Source organism: Bufo bufo, chromosome 2 (genome assembly GCF_905171765.1).
Source record: "Bufo bufo chromosome 2, aBufBuf1.1, whole genome shotgun sequence".
Lineage (NCBI taxonomy): Eukaryota > Metazoa > Chordata > Amphibia > Anura > Bufonidae > Bufo > Bufo bufo.
The window spans coordinates 517,991,689-518,018,171 of NC_053390.1; the positions used below are offsets into that span (position 1 = coordinate 517,991,689).

Below are 26,483 nucleotides of genomic sequence, written 5' to 3' on the forward strand. Positions count from 1 at the left end.
ACGGACCTGACGAGTAGTTCCTCCTAGCTGTATAGGCTCGTCTAAGTCCGTACAGACTAACTGCTGCTTGGGAGGGGTTACCAATTGCTCCGGTTTTTTCAACCTGACCCTAAGGCGTCTATCTATTCGGATAGAAAGGGACATAACCGCATCAAGGGAAAAGGGGGTCTCATATAATGCAAGCGCATCCTTAACCCTTTCGGATAACCCAGAGCAGAACTGACTCCTGAGAGCCGGGTCGTTCCATTGGGTATCCGTAGCCCACCTACGGAATTCAGAGCAATACTCCTCTACCGGCCGCTCTCCTTGTAAGAGTCTCCGTAATCTTGATTCAGCCAGGGCGACTCGGTCAGGGTCATCATATATGAGACCCAAGGCCCCAAAAAACTCATCCACTGACCGAAGAGCCTGGGAATCAGTAGGTAAAGAGAACGCCCAGGACTGCGGATCCCTCTGCAGCAGGGAAATAACAACCCCCACCCGCTGATCTTCATTACCAGAGGAGTAAGGGCGCAGTTTAAAATATAACTTACAGGCCTCACGGAATGTCAAAAACTTGTCCCTTCCCCCAGAAAATCTGTCAGGGAGAGGGACCTTAGGTTCCGCAACAACCTGGTTACCAGTAGCAACCGCTGGGCTTGCAGTCAGTTGTAATTGCTGCTGTTGCTGGAGGACCGACGCCTTCAATCCTACCACCTCCAAAGACAGGCCATGAAATTGTTTGGACAGAGCAGCAATTTGATCCATACTGGATTCTAAGTAGGTAGAAAAAATATATTTTTATTTTATTTTTATTTTTTTACCTACACAAAATAAGGGCCAGAGATAATGTAATGACCGACGACACGCACAGGGAGGAAAACAGGGAAAGCCCTATCCAAGGGAGAGGGAAAGGTGGTGACCCCTAACTCACCTTGCGGCTGGCACCTGACTGCCCTGACGTCCCTAGACGGGTTCCTCACCCGTGCGGCGATCGCGTGCCTAAACCCTGGCTTTCCCTAATATGAGCCCTGGATAGTGAACAGGCCGGTGGGATCGCTAGTCCACACCACTATCACTAAGAGGGAAACACCAGGGAGAGGACAGACAAAACATACAAACACATACACCCAGGTGGGCGACCACAATGAACCAAAAAGGTCCAACAGGGATCTGGAGGGTAGCGTACTGGACCAACTACCAGCGAACGCAGCAACACAGCTCCAGAAGGTCAGAATAGATGTCCAGGCAGGAAGCTCTATCTCTGGCAACCAGAGAAGTGTGAGAGAGAAATATAAGGAGGTCTGGGAGTGCTGGACAAGGAACAGCTGAGGAGAAGGAGCTACGGATCCCTGAGTGAGCCAAAAGGGTTTGCTAAGCAAACCCAGAAAGCTACCATAAGGAAAACAGCCCTATCTTAAATAGAGCGTGCAGCCAACCGCTGCGACTTCCTGACCCCGGGTATAACGGAGTCAGGCGTGGTCCTCGACACCCTCGTGACAGGGGGTAGCCTTTTCCTCACTCCAGGCTGTAACTCCCCTGCCCTAACCCCGCCTCTAAGCAGTGTAACTGACACCTGGCTCAGTCGCTGGGACCGCGCTTGTACAAGCGGCACATGCGCCGTCGGACTCAAGCGCGATCCTGTAAATGAATCGCGCATGCGCCGTCCCCCGATGCCTGCCTGTCTTTAAGATAGCCATCTAATTAAATCTGGGTTTGTCACATGTGTATATCTATGTATAGATAGATAGCCCCATGAAATATGCGGAGTTTTTGACATATAATACCTGCTGAATAGGATAACAATGCTCCAGATGATCACTGGCTTGCGATCTGCGGCAAGTCAACAGTGATCACGTGGACGCATGGAGCGTGAAGATCGGGGCGCGCGCGCTTGAGGAAGAGAAGACAGGCAGGCATCGGGGACGGCGCATGCGCGATTCAGTTACAGGATCGCGCTTGAGTCCGACGGCGCATGCGCCGCCTGTACAAGCGCAGTTCCGGCGACTGAGCCGGGTGTCAATTAGACTGCATAGAGGCGGGGTTAGGGCAGGGGAGTTACAGCCTGGAGTGAGGGAAGGGCTACCCCCTTGACTTCTATCGTGACTTGTGGAGCTGGAGAAGAGTACTTTATAAGGTGATTTTTTTCATGCATATACATGGCAGAAAAGCGGGACAAGACTGTATGATAACACAATGAGGATGATCTATAAGGTACTTTTGATAGTTTATTAAGTGAAATGCAGGTGAAAGGTTCGCTTTAACACAAGGCACTTACTAATGTATTGTGATTGTCCATCCTGCTTCCTAGGGTTGTCACGATACCAAAATGTTTATTTGATTTCGATACCGTAAAAAAGTATTGCGATACCCGATTCCATTCGATACCACGCAAAAAAAATAAAACCCCAAAAAAGCTGCGTGCATTCCGCATTTTATGGAACGTCCGGCCCATAATAGAACAGTCCTATCCTATTTTTGGGGGGGACAAGGTGACCAAAAAATGACAAATCATTTTTTTCTGTTATGACGTTCACTGCATAGGAGATATTTTTTAATATTTTAATTTTTCAGGCGATACATAATGTTTTCTTTAAATTGTTTATATATTTTATATGTAAAATTAGGAAAGGGGGTATTTTAAACTTTTAATATTTTGTTTTAAATAAAAAAAAAATAATTACTTTTTATTTAATAACTATTAGCCTCCTAAGGCCTCTTGCACACGAACGTGGTGCATCCATTCCGTGCATTGGAGACCCCAATTTCAACATGAATGGGTTTGTGATCCGTCCGCACAGCAAAATAATAGAACAAGTTGTCCATATTTCCTCCTTTACTGGTTGGATTTATTTTTCCATCACATTATACACTTTTTGTATCCACGGTTACGACCACCCTGTAATCCAGCATTGGTGGCTGTGGTTGCACAATACAGGAACAAAAACAGGCCTCTCTGGTGGCCAGGACCGCGGGAGTGTGCACTGTTTAGCACTTTTTCCTATTCCTATACTCTTGCCAGAATAACCGTAACTGCTGGATTGCAGGGTGGTCGTAACCATGGAAACGAGTGTATAGTGTGATGGAAAAATGAATCCAGCCAGCAAAGGAGACAATATGGACAATCACAATACCTTAGTAAGTGCCTTGTATTAATATTCTCTACATGATAAATGCCATTTTCTGAAGTCACACAACCCTTTAATACTAATGTATTATGATTAGTGTTGAGCGAACTTGTGGTTTCAAGTTCGGCATTCAAGGTTCGGATTATGTTCTGTTATGGATTTTGCTACCATGGACAATAACTTATAGTCCGTGGTAGCGGAATCCATAACGGAATTCTTAGATAACCCAAACCTTGTACGCCGAACTTGAAACCACAAGTTCGCTCAACACTTAGGGTTCATTCACACGTCTGCAATGCATTGCGGATCTGCAATACACCTGGCCGGCACCCCAATAGAACTGCCTATTCTTGACCGCAATTGCGGACAAGAATAGGACATGTTCTATTATTTTCTGGAGCCGCGGACCGGAAGATCGGGGGTGCACTCTGGAAATGTGTATGCGGACAGCACATAGTGTGCTGTCCGCATCCATTCCTACCCCATAGAGAATAAATGGGTCTGCACCCGTTCCGTAGAATTGTGGAACGGATGGGGACCCATTCTACGGACGTGTGAATGGACCCTAATTGTGATTGTCCATATTGCTTCCTTTGCTGGCTTGATTCAATTTCCCATCACATTATACACTGCTCGTTTCCATGGTTACAGACCACCCTGCAATCCAGCAGTCTTGGCCGTGATTGCACACTATAAGAAATAGCGTTGGCCTCTCTGGAGGCCGGGACAGTGGGAGCCTATACATATAGGCCTATGCTTTGTCCTACACTGTGCAAGCACGGCCACCGCTGGGTATGAGAAGTGTATAAAGTGATGGAAAAATGAAACCAGCCAGCAAAGGAAGCAATATGGCTAATAACAATAAATTAGTAATTGCCTTGTATTAACTTTCTCTACATAATAAATGCCATTTGCTGAAGTGAGAACACCCCTTTATTGCAGCTCTGTTTCAGTTATTTACAAAGTGGGTGTCTAGGAGAGCTACTGTGAAGAGGACACCGAGTAGAACTACCACCCTTTCAGTGTCGGCCGGCATCAGTGGGAGTCCCGGCAGTCACACCCATATATTGCAGCCCCCAAACAGCAGGTCTGCAATATACCGTATCACGGATGCGGATCCACTCACTTGAATGTGTCCGCAATCTGGAAGATGCGGTGCAGAACGGAGGCACTGAACCCCCACGGAGAACTTGTTCTATTGTTTTGCGGTGCAGACGGATCACGGATCCATTCAAGTTGAATAGGTCTGGATCCGTCTGTGGCAGCCGCAGGGATCTTGCCCGTGCATTGGGAACCGCAATGCATGGAACATCCGAGCAACGGCCGTGTGCATGAGGCCTAACTGTAAGACACTATGAGGGCTGCATGGAGAATTCCTGTAAAAACATTTTTTCAAAGTTGACCCGCTGTATATTCAGTATGACACATTTCATGACTATGGCTTTCCTCAGCAGAACGGGTATTGTGGTTGAACAGGAAAAGAGGAATCCAATCTCATGTCTTTATCATTCTACCGCGCAGAAGACCTTTTAACATATCGTTCAATAGCCCGCATGAACACAGCTTCTACCAGAACAGAAATGTCAGTATAAAGGTATTCTAGAATCAAACATACAACCGCCATGCATTGCCATAAGGCTCAGAATGGCGCTATTCCGATTTCGGATGATAGCAGGTATGAAGTCACATAAAAGCATGGAAGTATCCATGCCCCTTGCCGTCAGTACAGTATCAATCTGGTTGCAATGAATACACTGCCCAAGGCCTATACATACCGCCTCTTTTCCCCATACAGTAGAAAATATATATATATTTTTTTTTTATAAAACATACAGGATGGAACCACTGATATATCCCACAATACCTCTGGGATACATGGCTATTTCAGTAACGTGCGGCTTTGGACTATCATGTACTGAAAAAACTGATAGTTTCATAATTGGAGTCAATGAAGTGACGTAAGTAAAGATATATACCATATGCTTGCATACATTTTTCAACATACATTTTTAATAACTTTTTTTAAATGCGCTCATTTCACTCAGATGTGAACATTTAATTAATAAATGTTATTTAACTGTCAAAGGAAAATCTGTTTAGATTTTTCTTAAAGAGAACCCGTTTTAGTAAATACTTGTCTTCTCCTTAAAATAGCAATTCCAGAACATCTATTCTTTGAACTCCGTGCTGTGCTGTTCCTCTGTTATTACTCCTAGTAATGTATGACTAACCTGGGGTTGATGTTGCTCCTATATACTTTGATACTGTTTAGTAGTGTTAACAGGGGTCAAGGTATTCATACAAGAGGAAAAAGAGAGACACGTGACACTGTGCGACAGCAGCGTATTCCCTTCTCCCTACTGAAATACAGCGAATATGTAGACTCAGTCAAGCTGGATGATCGTCTTACGAATGATCGCTACGTCAGAGTCATAGACACTTTACTCCATATTGGCCATTAAGGATGCTCAAGCTGGTCTTATATGAAGGATGAACAAAGTTTTGGGGAACATGACATGTTTGAGGGGTTTTCCAGGAGTATGACATTGATGGCCTATCCTTGGGGTTAGGTTATCAGTATCTGATCAGTGGGGGTCCGACTCCTGACACCTCCACCAATCAGCTGTTTGAAAATGCCACAGCGCTAAGTCTCCTCACCGCCTACCAAAGCGCTGTACATTGTATGTGCTTCACTTGAAAGGGAGCGCCACGATCTCTTCAAACAGCTGATCGACGGGGTGACGGGAGTCAGGACTGCCACCAATATCACCAATACTGAGGGTAGACCATTTATATTGAACTCCTGGAAAGACCCTAAAATTACTCAGTTTTCGTGGAAATTGTCAGTCTTGATCAACTTTAGACTAATTAGGCTACTTTCACACTCGCGTTTGGTGCGGATCCGTCATGGATCTGTTTGTATTATCTTTAACATAGCCAAAACGGATCCGTCTTGAACACCATTGAAAGTCCATGGAGGACGGATCCGTTTTTTATTGTGCCATATTGTGTCATAGAATACGGATCTGTCCCCATTGACTTACATTGTGTGTCAGGATCCGTTTGGCTCAGTTTCGTCAGACGGACACCAAAACGCTGTCCGCCTCCAAAGTGGAACAGAGCCAAACTGATGCATTCTGAGCGGATCCTTTTCCATTCAGAATGCATTAGGGCCAAACTGATCCGTTTTGGACCGCTTGTGAGAGCCCTGAACGGATCTCACAAACCGAAAGCCAAAACGCCAGTGTGAAAGTAGACTAAGGCTGGCCATACACTTTACAGAGCTACAACAAGCCGAACTCTTTTCTCTATGAACATTTGAGGGGTAAGAAGATCCCCTTACACATTAGAAATCGGCAGGTATTATGCATATGCCCAGCATGATGTGCATCACCACTTTGACCATGCAGGATTATGAGGGTCCAGGAGAGATTTAAAGGATTATTCCAGTAACCCCCAGGATAGGGGATAACTATTACATAGGTGGGGGTCCAGTACTCCCGTAGAGAGTCGCAGTGCGTATGCCGGACCTGCTGCTCCCTTTATTTTGCGGGCACGGGTATGGCATCCCCATTCTCATGCTTGGTGTGGGTGGCAGTGATAGGACCCCTACCAGTCTAATAGTTACCCCTATCCTGTCTTCCCCTCTGGTTTTAAACATGCTACCACCCATGTTACACCCATCCTCAAAAAGCCTTCACTTGACCCATCTTCTTTGTCCAGTTATCGCCCCATATCACTTCTTCCGTATGCCTCAAAGCTACTTGAACAACATGTCCATTCTGAACTGTCCTCTCCACTCTCCTCCTGCTCCATCTTTGACCGCCTACAATCTGGCTTCCGACCCCACCACTCGACTGAGACTGCCCTTACCAAAGTCACCAATGACCTACTAACAGCCAAAGCCAGAAAACAATACTCTGTCCTCCTTCTCCTTGACCTGTCCTCTGCCTTTGACAATGTTGACCACTCCCTTCTGTTGCAAACTCTCTCATCTCTTGGCATCACTGACCTGGCCCTCTCCTGGATCACATCATACCACACAGACCAGACGTTTAGCGTCTCCCACTCCCACACCACCACCTCGTCTCTTTCCCTCTCTGTTGGTGTCCCGCAAGGCTCTGTCCTAGGACCCCTGCTCTTCTCTATCTACACTTTTGGCCTGGGACAACTCATAGAGTCCCATGGCTTTCAGTATCACTCTTATGCTGATGACACACAAATCTACCTCTGTGGTCCAGACATCACCACCTAACTATCAAGAATCCAACAATGTCTATCTTCTATATCATCCTTCTTCGCCTTTCGCTTTCTAAAACTTAACATGGATAAAACAAAATTCATCATCTTTCCCCCATCTTGCTCAACCCCCCCAACAGACCTATCTATCACGATCAATGGCTGCACACTCTCCCCTGTCAACAAAGTCTGCTGCCTTGGAGTGACCTTGGATTCTGCACTCTCCTTCAGACCGCATATCCAAGCCCTTTCCACCACCTGCCGCCTCCAACTCAAAAACATCTCCCGCATCCGTGCTTTCCTTAACTTTGAATCTGCAAAAATGCTTGTACATGCCCTCATCATCTCCCGCCTAGACTACTGCAGCACTCACCTCTGTGGCCTTCCATCTAGCACTCTCGCACCCCTCCAATCTATCCTCAACTCTGCTGCCCGACTAATTCACCTCTCACCCTATTACTCCTCTGCCTCTCCCCTCTGCCAATCCCTTCACTAGCTCCCCATTGCCCAGTGAATTCAGTTCAAAATACTAACAAATACATACAAGGCCGTCCATAACCTGTCCCCTCCCTACATCTCTGAGCTACTTTCCCGATACACCCCCACACGCACTCTCCGATCCTCACAAGACCTCCTTCTCTCCTCTCCTCTTATCGCCTCTTCCCACAATCGCCACCAAGATTTCTCCCGCGCATCCCCCATACTCTGGAACTCGCTACCCCAACATATCAGACTCTCACCTACAGTGGAATCCTCCAAAGGAAACCTGAAAATCCACCTCTTCAGACAAGCCTACAACCAGTGACCCTGCTGCCTCCATACCGCCATGACCAACTTCACCCTCACCTACTGTGTCTTTCTCCCATACCATGTAGATTGTAAGCCCTCACGGGCAGGGCCCTCTCTCCTTCTGTACCAGTCTGTTACTCGTCTTGTTTATGATTTGTGCAATTGTCTGTATTATGTATGTGCACCCCTTATCACATGTACAGCGCTATGGAATGAATGGCGCTTTAATAATAAATAATAATAATAAAAATCCCTATTCTGTGTATAGGGGATAACTTCTCACATCAGGAATACCTCTTTAAGGTGTATTACCAATTTTAGGATAAAATTCTAAACTACACAAACTTAAAAAAAACGGTGAATGGAAGATTATCAGGTAACAGCCACATACACACTAATACTGTGTGAACGGAGTAATAGTATAGCCTATACCCTGCTGTAAGGTGTATGTGCAGGTGCATCAGCATGCTCCTCTCTCCGCAGGTGCCTGAAAGGAATCCCGTTCTCACAGGATTATAGAAAAGCGTAAATTAACCTCTAAAATGTCACCGTTTAGGATATATAATATAGAATATTATAAGAGGACGACCTATTAACAGCACCCAAAACATTTAAACTACAGGTGCCAATGTCAGAAGGTGACGCTGCCAAATTTCCATGTTCATGGGCACTGGGACTTTTTCAAGGGGAAGATGCCACCTGTGACCTGGCCAATGGTGTACCCTTTGGTTTATTAGATTGGAGAAATGGGCGGCAGCAGGAGATGCATTTGGGGATACAACTTTAGCATTACGTACCAACTGTCACCAACTTCCTAGAACTCTTTCAGAACCTTAATGAACATGACTTATGGGTGCAACTTTGTGCCACCTCATTCTGTCACTTGTCTCTCAGATGGAGGGCTTCTTTAAGATACCCCTAAAGCAAAAAAAATTATAAAAAATCGCAATGGGGGTAGTTGATCTCAAAGACCACTCGTAAGGTTCTGAACTACATACCATATCCCTGTTCCGATTATCGACCACGTTCACAAAATTTTGTGGATCACATCTGATCATCTTACTGACCCCAATCATTACCTTTTACTCGTATCATGTCACTGGGCATGGAACTAAAGTGGTAATTAAACAGTTAACCCACACTCAGAACCTGGAAGGTAACTCCCAGGGATAAAGTCCCTGGTATCAGCTGGCCTGGCACTTGGACCAGTGGCACAGCATTCACAGAACATATGTGGGCATATTCCGAATATTACCTCTAGGCAGGAGCTAGGTGCCAGTCTGCAGCAAGGCTCATCGTCCGTGGTCGTTAGTAAATCCGTACGATCCTGTAAATCGCTTACTAATCCAAAGCCCGAGATACAATCAATACCAGATCCCCACGTATACCGCACACTGTGATCAGCAGCCTACTATCCGTCCACCATGCCTCGCCGGTAAACTTTCCTCTTCTGTAACTAGATGAACAAGCTCAGCAAGTGATAGGAGTCCTGAAAACACTCCCTCAGCCGCTAGAATAGACAGCAATTATAGCACAATCTGCACCGCCGCCTTGTGAAAGGACACCGAGCACAGCCGCAAGTCCCGGGCCACCCCGGCTGATGGGCAAAGCGAATGGAGCCGCCAGAAGCTGCCTGAGCAGAACCTGCAGCTCCACGCCGCAGCCAGTCCGTGAGCAGTGGCAGCAGCGACACCTGGTGGTCAATGTGTGGCTATGGCCGTGACTGGAAGCTACAGCCAATGATCAGGGGCTGAAGGGAACATTCGGCCCAATACTCCAGTCAGTACTGGACACTAAAGCAATACTCCAAACTATTAACCATTCATACAAGCCATTTCATGTGTTCCAAAACAATCTATTAAGGGGCATCTGTCAGCAGATTTGTACCTGTGAAACTGGCTGACCTGTTACATGTGCGCTTGGCAGCTGAAGGCATCTGTGTTGGTCCCATGTTAATATGTGTCTGCATTGCTGAGAAAAATAAAAGATTTAATATATACAAATGAGTCTTTAGGAGCAACGGGGACGTTGCCTTTACACCAGGGGCGTTCATAGAGATCATGTAGCCCAATAGCAAAACTCAATATTGGGCCCCTCACCCTCGCTCAAATACAATTTTTTTAAGTACAATTTTTGTAATTAATTATATATATATATATATATAAAGTAAGGGCAAAATGGGAGGCAGCACCGATGTAGATATGAAATAGCCGGGTGCACGCTCTAAGGGCTAAAGCTTACCCAAATATAATATGCAAAAAAGAGCAGCACTCCAACGCAGTATAAAATAAAATCCAAGAAAATGTATTCACCCATGGTGTGGCGACGTTTCAACTCTACAATTGAGCCTTTCTCAAGCCTTGAGAAAGGCTCAATTGTAGAACCGAAACGTCGCCACACCATGGGTGAATACATTTTCTTGGATTTTATTTTATCCTGCGTTGGAGTGCTGCTGTTTTTTGCATAATATATATATATATATATATATATATATATACATACATACATATATACACACATATATATATATACAGTTGCAAGAAAAAGTATGTGAACCCTTTGGAATGATATGGATTTCTGCACAAAATGGTCATCCATAAAATGTGATCTGATCTTCATCTAAGTCACAACAATAGACCATCACAGTCTGATTAAACTAATAACACACAACTAATTAAATGTTACCATGTTTTTATTGAACACACCATGTAAACATTCACAGTGCAGGTGGAAAAAGTATGTGAACCCCTAGACTAATGACATCTCCAAGAGCTAATTTTGGTGTCAGCCAACTGGAGTCCAATCAGAGAGATGAGATTGGAGGTGTTAGTTACAGATATCCTGCCCTATAAAAAACACACACCAGTTCTGGGTTTGCTTTTCACAAGAAGCATTGCCTGATGTGAATGATGCCTCCCACAAAAGAGCTCTCAGAAGACCTACGATTAAGAATTGTTGACTTGCATAAAGCTGGAAAGGGTTATAAAGTATCTCCAAAAGCCTTGCTGTTCATCAGTCCACGGTAAGACAAATTCTCTATAAATGGAGAAAGTTCAGCACTGCTGCTACTCTCCCTAGGAGTGGCCGTCCTGTAAAGATGACTGCAAGAGAAAAGCGCAGACTGCTCAATGAGGTGAAGAAGAATCCTAGAGTGTCAGCTAAAGACTTACAAAAGTCTCTGGCATATGCTAACATCCCTGTTAGCGAATCTACGATACGTAAAACACTAAACAAGAATGGATTTCATGGGAGGATACCACAGAGGAAGCCACTGCTGTCCAAAAAAAACATTGCTGCACGTTTACAGTTTGCACAAGAGCACCTGGATGTTCCACAGCAGTACTGGCAAAATATTCTGTGGACAGATGAAACCAAAGTTGAGTTGTTTGGAAGAAACACACAACACTATGTGTGGAGAAAAACAGGCACAGCACACCAACATCAAAACCTCATCCTAACTGTGAAGTATGGTGGTGGGGGCATCATGGTCTGGGGCTGCTTTGCTGCATCAGGGCCTAGACGGATTGCTATCATCCAAGGAAAAATAAATTCTCAAGTTTATCAAGACATTTTGCAGGAGAACTTAAGGCCATCTGTCCACCAGCTGAAGCTCAACAGAAGATGGATGTTGCAACAGGACAACGACCCAAAGCATAGAAGTAAATCAACAACAGAATGGCTTAAACAGAAGAAAATACGCCTTCTAGAGTGGCCCAGTCAGAGTCCTGACCTCAACCCGATTGAGATGCTGTGGCATGACCTCAAGAAAGCGATTCACACCAGACATCCCAAGAATATTGCTGAACTGAAGCAGTTCTGTAAAGAGGAATGGTCAAGAATTACTCCTGACCGTTGTGCATGTCTGATCTGCAACTACAGGAAACGTTTGGTTGAAGTTATTGTTGCCAAAGGAGGTTCAACCAGTTATTAAATCCAAGGGTTCACATACTTTTTCCACCTGCACTGTGAATCATTACATGGTGTGTTCAAAAAAAATATGGTAACATTTAATTCTTTGTGTGTTATTAGTTTAAGCAGACTGTGATTGTCTATTGTTGTGACTTAGATGAAGATCAGATCACATTTTATGACCAATTTGTTCAGAAATCCATATCATTCCAAAGGGTTCACATACTTTTTCTTGCAACTGTATACATATATATATATATATATATAGTGATGGACGAACATCAGCTGGGGCGATTCGTGAACGCGAACGCGGCTGGTCCTATTCACTTTAATGGCAGGCGTACCTAAAAAAAACTTTAGGTCATTATTGCAGCCACCAAATACTTACAAGAAGTGCACAAATCGTCCCACAACATGGAGAGTGACATACCAGAGGGGTATCAATGACAAAAATTCCCACAAAAAATATGTATTTTAGGCCTCATGCACACAACCGTTGTTTGGGTCCGCATCTGAGCCGCCGTTTTGACGGCTCGGATGCAGACCCATTCACTTCAATGGGGCCGCAAAAGATGTGGACAGCACTCCGTGTGCTGTCCGCATCCGTGGCTCCGTTCCACGGCCCCGTTAAAAAAATATAACATGTCCTATTTTTGTCCGCGCTTTGCAGACAAGAATAGGCATTTATATTGCCGGTGCCCGTTCCGCAAATTGCGAAAGGCAACACGTTTTTTGCGGATCCGCGGTTTGCGGACCACAAAAAACGTAACAGTCGTGTGCATGAGGCCTTAATCAGGGGCCATTTTTATGCATCTTAAAGGGAAATTGTCAAAAATGTGGCCTGCTGGAGCCTAGAAAAATTTTATTTTAGGCCACGGGAGTACAGGCCCCAAACATTCGGCATTCACCAGACAGAAAACATCAAGTGATTATGTGGCTGGAGGTATATTAGACGGTCATTGGATAACATTTTTACTTTAGGCCAGTGGAGTACAGGCCCCAAAAATTATTCATTCAATGTACAGAAAAGAACAAGTGATTATGTGGCTGGAGGTATATTAGACGGTCATTGGATATCAATTTTACTGCAGGCCAGTAGACTACAGGCCCCAAAAAATTATGCATTCACCGTACTTAAAAGATCAAGTGATTATGTGGCTGGAGGTATATTAGACGGTCAATGGATATCAATTTTACTGCAGGCCCCAAAAATTATAAATTCACCCGACAGAAAACATCAAGTGATTATGTGGCTGAAGGTATATTAGACAGTCATTGGATATCAATTTTACTGCAGGCCAGTACAAATAGATGTCAAATACATATGTTTAAAATTACAAAAAATATAACATTGTATTAAAAGCATGGCTAACGAAATCCCCCCTCTTGAAAAAACCCCAAATGATAATAGTTGAAATTCGATAACAAGTGGTCGTCATAGGTGTTGAATTTCCCCGAGGTCCCAAACATTAGGCATTCACCGGACAGAAAAGGCCTTTTATGCCGCTGTATTTACATAAGACAGGAACCATTATTTGTTCTGTGTGGTGGCGGATATGTGTGGGCTGGCATGGGTAAATTAAATTAAACGTGGTCGTCAAAGGTGTTGAATTCCTCCGAGATGCCTCATTCATTTTTAGAAATGTGAGGTAGTCCACACTGTCGTGACCTAGGCGAGTGCGCTTATTGGTCACAATCCCCCCCTTGACACTCGACGGGGGCAAGACAAGAGTTCCATGGCAAATTGTGCCAGCTCTGAAATAGGAAACTCAGCGGCTCAACCTCTCACCGTGGATGGATAAGGTGCTCACCTTATTGGCCCACCCTCAGGCACAGAGTGAAAAAAGTGGATAGCAAAAGAAAGGGGCACACTCAGATGGGAGCACTTGAATTGCCAAGGTATACAATTTAATAAAACATATAAAACAGATACAAACCTCTAAAAAAAATGGGCATAAAACCATACATAAAAATGGCCCTATACAATAGTAGCACCTATACAACCTGTGCTAGCTACACGTCGCTTGAGGAGCAAATGGTGAGTCTCATGCACCAGTGTACTGCTTTTGCCCTTGGCTGTTCAAGATATAAGCAATGGTGTAAATGAGACCTGTATCAGCTCCGCACCGTAATGAGTGCACCAGATGGTCAGTCCCGTATACAAATGCGCTGCAATGTGAATAGCCGTTTCAATGTATATAGCCGTTTAGCGATTCGTACACTCAGACATGTGGCTATCACAGCAGCATTAAAACATACTCCAAATGCAGTCCAGTTCATAAACGCGACTTAATCACAGTCAGTCACTTAATGCAGCTCAGAAATATGCCTCCGTGACAGTGCCCAGTGAATGCACAGCTGCAAAACAAGCTCCCCACAGGAGCTTCGATAACAAGTGGTATTCATAAGTGTTAAATTTCCTCGAGGTCCCAAACATTAGGCATTCACCGGACAGAAAAGGCCTTTTATGCCGCTGCATTTACATAAGACAGGGACCATTATTTGTTCTGTGTGGTGGTGGATATGTGTGGGCTGGCATGAGTAAATTAAATTAAACGTGGTCGTCAAAGGTGTTGAATTCCTCCGAGATGCCTCATTCATTTTTAGAAATGTGAGGTAGTCCACACTGTCGTGAGCTAGGCGAGTGCGCTTATTGGTCACAGTCCCCCCCCCCCCTGACACTCGACGGGGGCAAGCCAAGAGTTCCATGGCAAATTGTGCCAGCTCTGGCCACAGGTCAAGCCTGCACACTCAGTAGTCAAGGGGTTCCTCGGTTCTCAGAGCGTCCACATCGGCCGTTAACCCAATGTAGTCGTACACCTGTCGGTCTAGGCATTCCCTGAGGCTGGATCCGGAGGGCGGCTGTCGATGAGTTGGCTGCAAGAATAATCCCATATCTGAAGTGACCAACACATCTTTAAACCGCCCTCTTCTTGCATGCGCTGTAGGATTGGTACTCGCAAACAGTTTCTCTATGGGTGGAAATTCCTCTGCCAGTGCCCGCAACAGCAGAATGCAAAATCTCTCGAAGCAAGGCCTGCAAATGCTGCACTCTGACAGCCCTCTGTGATGCTGGTAACATGTCTGCCATTTTGTGTTTGTACCAGGGGTCTAAGTACGTTGCCACCCAGTACTGGTCCTTGCCCTTTATGCTTTTTATACGGGGGACCCTCTTCAAACACTGGAGCATGAAGGCCCCCATTTGCACTAAATTGGATGCGGTGGAGTGGCCTGGCTCCTGCTCATCGCCCAGGAGAATGTCGTCCTCGGTCTCCGACCCCCATCCACGGACAACACCAGGGATCCCAGAAAAGTTTAAAGCCTGCTCTTCCTGCTCCTCCTCCTTCTCCTCCCCCCAGGCAACATCCTTCTCTGACTCCTCTTCAGACTCCTGCTGACTTGTCTCAGATGGAGTAGCCCCCCCTGGGAATTCATTCAGCATTGCGACTTCCTCATCTTCCTGCTCCTGCTTCTCGACGGCTTGATCAATGACACAACGCAATGCACGCTCCAGATAGAAGGCGTAAGGTACGATGTCCCTGATGGCGCCCTGGCTGCGACTGACCAGTTTGGTGATCTCATCAAATGGCCGCAGAAGTCTGCATGCGTCGCGCAAGAGCAGCCACTGGCAGGGTGAAAAAAAACAAGCTCCCCAGAACCTGTCCTGCCGCAGAGTTCGTACAGGTAATCGTTAACTGCACGTTTCTGCTGGAGCAGCCTATCAAGCATATACAGGGTGGAGTTCCAGCGCTCTGGCAGTCACAAATCAGACGTCTGACGGGCAAGTGGTGTCGTCGCTGAACGTCAGCAAGGCGAGCCATGGCCGTGTAAGATCTTCTAAAATGGCCAGAGATTTTCCTGGCCTGCCGCAATACGTCCTGGACCCCGAGGTATTTGGCAACGAATCGCTGCAAGACTAAGTTCAGGACCTGTGCCAAGCATGGCACGTGTGTCATTTTGCCTTGTTTCAGCGAGCTCAGCAGATTGGCACCGTTGTCGCACACCACTTTACCAACTGTCAAATTGAGCGGGGTTAGCCACTGATCGGCCTGTGACCGCAGAGATGAAAGGAGCGCAGGACCGGTGTGAGTCTTGGCTTCCAGGCACAACAGACACAGCACAGTATGGCAACGTCTCACCTGGCACGTCAAATAGGTTCTGGGGAGCTGGGGGGTACAGCTGAAAAGGCGGTAGCAGTGGAATATGAGGAGTCAGCCGAGGAGCAGACAGAGGATGAAGTAGGAGGAGGAGAAGAGGCAGGCCTGCATGCAATCCGTGGCGGTAACACCAAATTCACAAGGGTGCCACAGGTTACATGCTTGACGGCTGTCAGAAGGTTCACCCAGTGGGCAGTAAAAGTTATGTACCTTCCCTGCCCGTGTTTGCTAGACCAGGTGTCTTTGGTCAAATGTATCTTGGCACCGACACTGTGTGCCAGAGATACATTCACTTGCTCTGGGATGCCCTTCTGGGAGAAAATTTTCCTTCCGGGGACCTTCCATTGCGGTGTTCCAATGGCCACAAATTTTCTAAAGGCCTCCGAGTCCACCAGTTTATATGGCAGTAGTTGGCGGGCTAGCAGTTCTGACAAGCCGGCGGTCAGCCGTTGGGCAAGAGGGTTATCCGGTGTCAACAACTTTTTACGTTCGACCATTTGAGCCACGGAAGCCTGCCTTTTGCCAGATGAACGCGATGACGGCATGGTGGAAGGTGGAGTGGAGGACAAATGGGAGGAGAGATGAGAAGGAGAAGAGGCAGGACGTGGAGCGCCGGGAGTGTGGCTTTGTGGGTTCTGACGGTGTTGCTCCCAGTGCGCTCGGTGATGGGAGGCCAGGTGCCTTCTTAAGGCGGTCGTCCCTAGGTGAGTGTTGGGCTTACTGCGACTTATGCATTGACAGCACAGGCTGCAGATGGCAACACTATTGTCAGCAGCTGACACGTTAAAAAAAGCCCACACTGCGGAGCCATGTGCCGGCGTCCTGGGAGCGCCAGATGTGACCGTGCATGGTTTATAGCTCGCTCCACATACATTTGCAGTCTGCTTTTTGCCTTCTGTGCACTGTAAGTTCTGCCTGCTTCTCCTCCTTCTCCTCCCTATCTGCTGCTCCGTCTCTCCCTTTGAACTCCCCTTCTCTTCCTCTCTTGTAGGCACCCATGTGACGTCTATTGACACGTCATCATCGTCCCCTTCACCAACACTGACATTAAAGATATCAGAGTAGGCAGCAACAGCGGGGACCACCCTCCTTGGGCTGATCTGGGTACTGGTGTCAGACCGCTAGGTGTCAGCCATTGCTACCTCCTCTTCCTCATCCGATGCCAAGAATGGCTTCGCATCCGTAAGGTCTAGAAATTGATGGGGAAATAATTCCTCTGACTCGAGTGGAGGGGTTATGGTGGTAGTGGTGGGGGTGGTGGTGTCTTCGGGGGTGCACACAGCAGAGAGTGAGGAGGGTGCTGATACAGGAGGATGAGGAGGGTGCAGAAGCGGAAGGCTGAGTGAGCCACTCAACCAACTCTGGTGCGTCCTTTGACGTAATCGCACGCACCGTCTCAACTTCCCACTTAGGCTCCGGCCCGGTGCACCTTCCCAACCCCTACCACCCCTGCGGAACGGCCTGCCTCTTCCTCTGCCTGTCATTTTCAAAATGACCCTGTGACAAAGTCCCTATAGAAGAGCAGTATTTGTGGAAGCAGGTATATAGAACCCCTTAATGAGTATTTGCTGGAAGAAGGTATATCAAACCCCTTAATCAGTTTATTTTGGGGCAACAACAGGTATATCACACCAGTTGCAATTAGTTCCAATAGCGTTTGTCCCTCTGTATAGCTGCGGTATCTCAACAGAACTGCATACAAATGCTGCACATGCACTATATATAAATTATATTATAGGTATATCACACCGCTGCCTCAATCAGATTTTTTGGGGGGCAACTAGTATATCACACCAGTTAAAATTAGTAGTTCCAGTAGCGTTTGTCCCTCTGTATTGCTGCTGTATCTCAACAGAAGTGCACACAAATGCTGCACAATACAAATGCACTATATATAAATGATATTATAGATAAATCACACCTCTGCCTCAATCTGTTTTTTTGGGGAGCAACTGGTGTGTCACAACACTTGCAATTAGTTGTTCCAATAGCGTTTGTCGCTCTGCAGGGGCGTCGTTAGGTCAAAACATTCGGGGCTTGAGCCCCGGATGTTTTGACCAGTGCTCTGAATGTTATTCTGGCAGGGCCGACCGCTCTCACTTTCCTGCGCTGCACAGCAATACTCTACACCGGCCCCGCCATCCTAATCCGTATCCTTCAGTAACTGAATTTTAAATCAGCGTTTATCTCAATACTATCTTACACACTCAGCTCCGGAAACATGCAGTGCGGGCGGTGCTCGCTCACTGACGTCACACGCCTGCTCCTCCCACTAGGCGGCGCAGGCGCGTGACATCAGTGAGTGAGCGCCGCCCGCACTGCCTGTTACTTGAGCTGAGTGTGTAAGTCAAGATAGCAATGAGATGAGCGCTGATTTAAAGTTAGGTTACTGCAGGATACAGATTACTGAGGGGATGATCTGTGGGGTTGCCCAGGCGGCTAGGCCCTTCACAGTATTTATTAACGCCTTTCAGCATTCCTCCATTCACTGAAGAGGGAAATGCTGAAAGGGGTTAATAACTACTGTGAAGGGGGACTGCTGAAAGGGGTTAATAACTACTGTGAAGGGGTGATGGGGGCGTGGCTTCATGGGGTGGGGGCGTGGCTTTCAGACCCTAGCAATGCCCCTGTCCCTCTGTATAGAAGCAGTATCGCAGCAGAACAGCACACAACTGCTGCACAATACAAATGCACTATAATATACTTTCTATGTTAGAAGGTATATTATAAGTATATCGCACCCCTCTGTGTATCACAGATATCGTTAGCGCAGCTATACTAGTCCTTAAAATGAGTTTAGTGGCCCTATTAGCTAGCGTTTGGTGTCTCTAACAGCCTGTCCCTGCTCCACACAGCAACCTCTCCCTATGCTGGCAAAAAACAGAATGTAAAATGGCGGGCAGATCAGGTTTATTTATAGGATAGGGGGTGTGTCCATGTGCTGAAAAGTCTCAATTGGCTGTCCTGTCCCACCTTATGGATGTGTCATGGGTCAAAGTTCAGCACAATGCAAAAGAATATAGCACCAGCAGACATCGCCATATGTTCGCCTGTTTGGCGAACGAGCAAAGTTCGCCTCGAAACAACTGCTGTGCGAATTGCAAGGCCATCTCTCTCTCTATATATACACAGTACAGACCAAAAGTTTGGACACACCTTCTCATTCAAAGAGTTTTCTTTATTTTCATGACTATGAAGGCATCAAAACTATGAATTAACACATGTGGAATTATATACATAACAAACAAGTGTGAAACAACTGAAAATATGTAATATTCTAGGTTCTTCAAAGTAGCCACCTTTTGCTTTGATTACTGCTTTGCACACTCTTGGCATTCTCTTGATGAGCTTCAAGAGGTAGTCCCCTGAAATGGTCTTCCAACAGTCTTGAAGGAGTTCCCAGAGATGCTTAGCACTTGTTGGCCCTTTTGCCTTCACTCTGCGGTCCAGCTCACCCCAAACCATCTCGATTGGGTTCAGGTCCAGTGACTGTGGAGGCCAGGTCATCTGGCGCAGCACCCTATCACTCTCCTTCATGGTCAAATAGCCCTTACTTTCAAAGTTTTCCCAATTTTTCGGCTGACTGACTGACCTTCATTTCTTAAAGTAATGATGACCACTCGTTTTTCTTTACTTAGAATTTGTATTATGGCAAGATAAAAGCAGCTAAGTAAAGAAAAACGAGTGGTCATCATTACTTTAAGAAATGAAGGTCAGTCAGTCAGCCGAAAAATTGGGAAAACTTTGAAAGTAAGGGCTATTTGACCATGAAGGAGAGTGATAGGGTGCTGCGCCAGATGACCTGGCCTCCACAGTCACTGGACCTGAACCCAATCGAGATGGTTTGGGGTGAGCTGGACCGCAGAGTGAAAACAAAAGGGCCAACAAGTGCTAAGCATCTCTGGGAACTCCTTCAAGACTGTTGGAAGACCATTTCAGGGGACTACCTCTTGAAGCTCATCAGGAAAATGCCAAGAGTGTGCAAAGCAGTAATCAAAGCAAAAGGTGGCTACTTTGAAGAACCTAGAATATTACATATTTTCAGTTGTTTCACACTTGTTTGTTATGTATATAATTCCACATGTGTTAATTCATAGTTTTGATGCCTTCATAGTCATGAAAATAAAGAAAACTCTTTGAATGAGAAGGTGTGTCCAAACTTTTGGTCTGTACTATATATATATATATATATATATATATATATATATATATATATATATATTGTGGGGGTTTGCTCTGGTAGGCAGATGGTAGCGGTGGCAGTATAGAGGCTCAGGAGACAGGCTTTGTGTCCAAACCGTGCTCTTTTATTCACTTCAGTGCATCACATCAAAACTGTGCAATTCACACAACAGCAATGTCCATAAACCCCACCTCCCACAACGGATCCCCAAACGCTGCAGGCGTCTTGGTGCCTGTTCACACAGTCTCTCACATCAGTGGTCAGTACTACACCTTGTCATGGGGCGGGTTTGTCCAAGTTCGTGCAAGTTAGACAGGCCACGTGTCGGCCTAGACAAGGGATTGGCTCCGGCCACAGGATCCCTTCTTTTGGTCCTTCGCTGAGCCTGCAGCAATTGGGCAGTTCTTGTTAGACGAGCGGACTACAGCGCTCAGCCCGACCGAGCGATCAGCCTCCCATACAGCTTCCTGCAGTGAGACAGGAGACCACACTTCATCAGCAGCACCACAGTCAGTGAGCCTCAAACCTATATCCACAGCCCTGGGTGTAGCAGGCAGACCACACCCAGCAAGCATAGTGAAGGATTAACTCCTTCCCTACCCAACTAAGGCCAGAGATAACCAACCTGCCAGGATCAGTGTAGACTGACACCAACAACTGAAACCCGTCCACCCTGCTCTTACTCCACCAGGGCCACGACCCCCGGTGGTACATACCTTCCATCCACTACCACTCCAGACATTCTCTTACATATCCCCCCCCCCTTTGTTCACCCCTGAAGGCTTGACGACCCTGTTCAATCCTACCGGGGTGAACACACATATAGCAGTGTACCCGGGACAGGGCATCAGCGTTCCCTTGCAGGCGACCTGCCCTGTGCTCAACCCTGAATTTAAAATTCTGGAGGGATAAGAACCATCTGGTGACCCGAGCGCTCCCCTCCTTAGCCTGGCTCATCCACCGGAGAGGGGAGTGGTCAGTCACCAGACGGAACCTTCTCCCCAACAGGTAATACCTGAGAGATTCAAGTGCCCACTTGATGGCGAGGCATTCTCTTTCTACCACGCTGTACCGGGTTTCCGCTGGGGTGAGCTTGCGGCTCAGGAAACCAACGGGGTGTTCTTCACCATTGATTTCCTGGGAGAGTACCGCCCCGAGGCCTACTCCAGAGGCGTCCGTCTGGACTATAAACTCCCGTCCGAAGTCGGGCGTCACCAGAACTGGGGACCCGCATAGGGCCGACTTCAAACGGGAGAACGCCTCTTCCGCCTGCTCATCCCAGCGAACCATTACCGACTTCCTACCTTTCAGGAGTCCTGTCAACGGGGCAGCTATAGTGGCGAAATGTGGGATGAACCGCATATAATACCCTACCATCCCTAAAAATGACCGCAGTTGCCTGGTCGTAAGGGGTGTAGGCCAATTTCGGATCGCCTCGATCTTATTTATTTGGGGCTTAACGACTCCGCGTCCAATGACATAACCCAAATACCTCGCTTCCTCCAGGCCCACTGAGCACTTTTTTGGGTTGGCGGTCAATCCTGCCTTCCTGAGCGAGTCTATCACTGCTTGAACCTTCGACAAGTGACTTTCCCAGTCCTGGCTAAATATGATTATATCATCTAAATATGCTGAGGCATACCGGAGATGTGGTCTGAGGACGATATCCATCAGCCGTTGAAACGTGGCTGGAGCACCGTGCAACCCGAAGGGCAACACTCTATAATGGAACAGCCCCTCCGGCGTGACAAAGGCGGTCTTCTCTTTTGCTGTCCCTGTTAAAGGTACCTGCCAGTACCCTTTTGTGAGATCTATCACCGAGAAATACCTGGCTTTACCCATTCGCTCTATTAACTCATCTACTCGCGGCATGGGATAGGCGTCAAACTTTGAAATCTCGTTTAGTTTCCGGAAATCATTACAAAAACGTAATGATCCGTCGGGCTTTGGGATAAGAACGATCGGGCTAGCCCACTCGCTCCTAGACTCCTCAATGACCCCTAACTTCAGCATAAACTTACTTCCTCTGAAATGGCTTGTCGCCGAGCCTCCGGTACCGTCGTAAACGGACCTTTTCCTGGGGCTCGGTGACAATGTCATGTTGGACGAGATTGGTACGTCCCGGAAGGTCAGAGAACACGTCTTTATTCCTGCTAATGAACGCCTTCACTTCTTGAGTCTGCTTAGTCGACAAACCGCTACCTATCTTTACTGCAGGGGTATCCTCTGGTACCACTGTAGGGCCGGGGACGTTCTCTGCAGCCAAGACAAAGCGCGGGTCATCCCCAAGGAGACTTTCTCTATCTTTCCAGGCTTTCAGTAAATTAACGTGGTACACCTGCTCAGGCTTCCGCCTTCCTGGCTGGTATACCCTGTAATTCACGGGGCCTAACTTCTCTCTTATCTCATATGGCCCTTGCCACCTGGCCAGGAATTTGCTGTCTACGGTGGGCACTAGTACTAACACTCGGTCGCCCGGGTTAAACGTCCTTACCTGGGCGGCCCGGTTGTACACGCGGCTCTGGGCCAGCTGTGCCGCTTCCATATGTTCACGGACTATGGGCAGAACTGTTCCTATCCGGTCCTGCATCTTCTCGATGTGCTCGACTATGCTTTTGTGAGGGGTAGGCTGTTGCTCCCATGCCTCTTTAGCGATATCCAACAGCCCTCGGGGATGCCTACCATATAACAGCTCAAACGGTGAGAACCCCGTGGACGCCTGGGGCACTTCTCGCACCACAAATAACACATAGGGCAGCAAGAGGTCCCAGTCCTTTCCATCTTTTGCCACCGCTCTCTTGAGCATTGACTTTAGGGTCTTATTAAAGCGTTCCACCAGCCCGTCAGTTTGGGGGTGATAGACGGAAGTACGCAAGTGCTTAATATTTAATATTTTGCAGAGCTCCCTCATCACTTTGGACATGAAAGGGGTCCCTTGGTCCGTCAATATCTCCTTTGGGATCCCCACCCGGGAGAACATACCCATCAGCTCCTTGGCTATCAGCTTGGCTGACGTGTGGCGCAGGGGTATCGCCTCAGGGTAGCGAGTAGCGTAGTCTACTATGACCAGGATATGTTGGTGGCCTCTGGCTGACTTGTTAATGGGGCCTACCAGGTCCATTGCAACCCTTTCGAAAGGTACTTCAATAATGGGCATGGGCACCAGGGGACTACGATAATGAGGCTGGGGGCTGGTCCTCTGACACTCTGGACAGGACTGGCAAAACCTCCTGACTTCCTCATATATCCCCGGCCAATAGAAACGCTGCAGTATACGTTCCTGAGTTTTCTGGACCCCCAGATGTCCTCCTAACACATGAGTATGCGCTAGGTCTAATACCATGCAGCGGTATGGCTGGGGTACCATCAACTGTTCTATTACCTCTTGCCGGACTTTGTCGACCCGGTACAGTAGGTCCTGGTTACAGGCCAGGTGGGGAAATTCCGAGTCGGCTCCCGGGTGCTGAGCCACTCCATTGATGACTGTCACCCCTTCTCTGGCCCGTGACAATGTAGGATCCTGGAGATGGGCGGTCCCGAATGTGTCTCGGGATACTTCTAGTTCTGGAACAGATGGGGCTGCCACCGGCTCACCAGCCAACCCCTCTAGGTACAAGCTATCGGGTTGACACTCTTCCTCCTTATTGGTGACCCCTACAGCTGGTAGCTCCTCTTCAGGATCAACGGGCACCGGCTCTGCACCCCGTCCCTCCCAGAGAGACCAGAACAGGGGACAATGCCTACCTAGGATGGCAGCGTAAGGGATTTGTCGCCCCACCCCAACCACCTGCTGTATCTCCCTTCCGAGGGTAGACAAGGTCACACAGGTTGTAGGATATTCTCGCTGGTCCCCATGAATGCACACAATCCTGATGGTTTGCTTGCCTGAGCCGTGACTGGCCACCAGGGACTCGTGCACGAGGGTCACTAAGCTCCCCGAGTCTAGCAATGCCTTAACTGGGTGTCCATTAATAGAGATGGCACACAACGGGGGTGTATCAGTGGATAGCAGCGAAGCAGCAACATACACCGGCTGGCCGAAAAAGGAGGACCGTCGTGCGAACCCGCAGTCCATGGGCTCTGCCGCCCTCGGGCAGTTGGCAGCAATGTGTCCCAGGCCCTGACAGTGCCAACATCTAATCCCCGGGGCCTCTCGTCTCCCCAGGTTTGGCCTCCCAGGAGTGGAAATCACCTCCCCCCCTTAAGCCGTTGAGCCCCCTTCTCAGGTCCCCCTTGTGGCAGGGAGAGTGAACGCGGCTTTTGCAGGAAGACGGACTCTCGGACCAAGTCCTGGGTTGCCATGTATCTCTCGACTAGGCCAACAACTTGATCCAGGGTGCCTGGATCACCTTGTCCCACCCAGCTCTGTATTGCTCTTGGGAGGGTACGCACCAAACGATCCACCACCACACGTTCCACCATCTGCGAGGGGCTCAATGTCTCAGGCTGCAGCCATTTTTTTACGAGGTGTAACAGGTCATAGGCCTGGGACCGAGCCTGGTAGACTCGATGTGCACGCACATAGGTATTAACCCCAAGACGAGCCAACACCTCCCCCTTCAGTCTCTCATAGCTCTTGGCTTCCTCCTGACTGAGGTCGAAGTAGGCCTTTTGTGCGTCACCCACTAAAAATGGCGCCACTACTTCGGCCCACTGTTCTGCCGGTAACCTTTCATGTCCCGCAGTGCGTTCGAAGACCATCAGGAACGCCTCGATATCATCCTCGGGGCCCATCTTCCTTAACGCTGAGCGCACCTTATCCCGGGCAGCAGGTAGGATTGCGGTACCCCCCGGGACGGCTTGATGTTGTAACACACGCATGGACTCCTGCATAGTCGCCAGTTGCTGGGCCAGTAGACTATTCAACTGCCGCTGGTCTCTCAGGGCTTCCTCATGTCTCCGAGTAGCCTCCTCATTACTTTGCACCAAGTGTCTAATGGCCTCCTCCATCTTATCTGGAGCCACAAAGCTTGTCGGCTTAATATATGACATACAGTCCAAACAGCACAATTTTCAGCCTCACTGCCGTTTGCCCGCTGAAGCCACCAATTGTGGGGGTTTGCTCTGGTAGGCAGATGGTAGCGGTGGCAGTATAGAGGCTCAGGAGACAGGCTTTGTGTCCAAACCGTGCTCTTTTATTCACTTCAGTGCATCACATCAAAACTGTGCAATTCACACAACAGCAATGTCCATAAACCCCACCTCCCACAACGGATCCCCAAACGCTGCAGGCGTCTTGGTGCCTGTTCACACAGTCTCTCACATCAGTGGTCAGTACTACACCTTGTCATGGGGCGGGTTTGTCCAAGTTCGTGCAAGTTAGACAGGCCACGTGTCGGCCTGGACAAGGGATTGGCTCCGGCCACAGGATCCCTTCTTTTGGTCCTTCGCTGAGCCTGCAGCAATTGGGCAGTTCTTGTTAGACGAGCGGACTACAGCGCTCAGCCCGACCGAGCGATCAGCCTCCCATACAGCTTCCTGCAGTGAGACAGGAGACCACACTTCATCAGCAGCACCACAGTCAGTGAGCCTCAAACCTATATCCACAGCCCTGGGTGTAGCAGGCAGACCACACCCAGCAAGCATAGTGAAGGATTAACTCCTTCCCTACCCAATTAAGGCCAGAGATAACCAACCTGCCAGGATCAGTGTAGACTGACACCAACAACTGAAACCCGTCCACCCTGCTCTTACTCCACCAGGGCCACGACCCCCGGTGGTACATACCTTCCATCCACTACCACTCCAGACATTCTCTTACAATATATATATACACGCACACACTGATGAGCAAAAGGGTAACAATGTTTTGCACTTTTGACTTTCAGGCTCCATATCTCACCATCCACTAAAGCTTTGAATGTGAGACAACCATCATTTTATAGACTATCATCTTGGCTATGGCATACATAAATTGGACTTGCAATTATTTAGCATATGATTAGTTATGCAGATTCTTGTCATGTAACTACATTGTTACTGGTTTGTTCCTAAAATTCTAAATTTTTATATTTTGTTAGTATTTTGTAAATCCACCTTGGCATTCAACACTGCCTGAATCCTTCTGGACATGTTCTCGATCAGATTCAAGCATGTCTT

At 47.6% G+C, this 26,483-nt stretch overlaps 1 protein-coding gene across 3 annotated transcripts in view; it reads right to left on the minus strand.

Moving 5' to 3' along the window:
* CSGALNACT1 (chondroitin sulfate N-acetylgalactosaminyltransferase 1) overlaps positions 1 to 9,783 on the minus strand; it is a 418,621-nt gene extending 408,838 nt beyond the window's left edge. For all 3 annotated transcript variants that reach the window (XM_040417905.1, XM_040417904.1, XM_040417903.1), the window contains exon 1: positions 9,391 to 9,783. The gene's annotated coding sequence lies outside the window, so the exon portion shown is untranslated. The remainder of the gene's footprint in view (positions 1 to 9,390) is intronic.
* Positions 9,784 to 26,483: the final 16,700 nt, after the last annotated feature.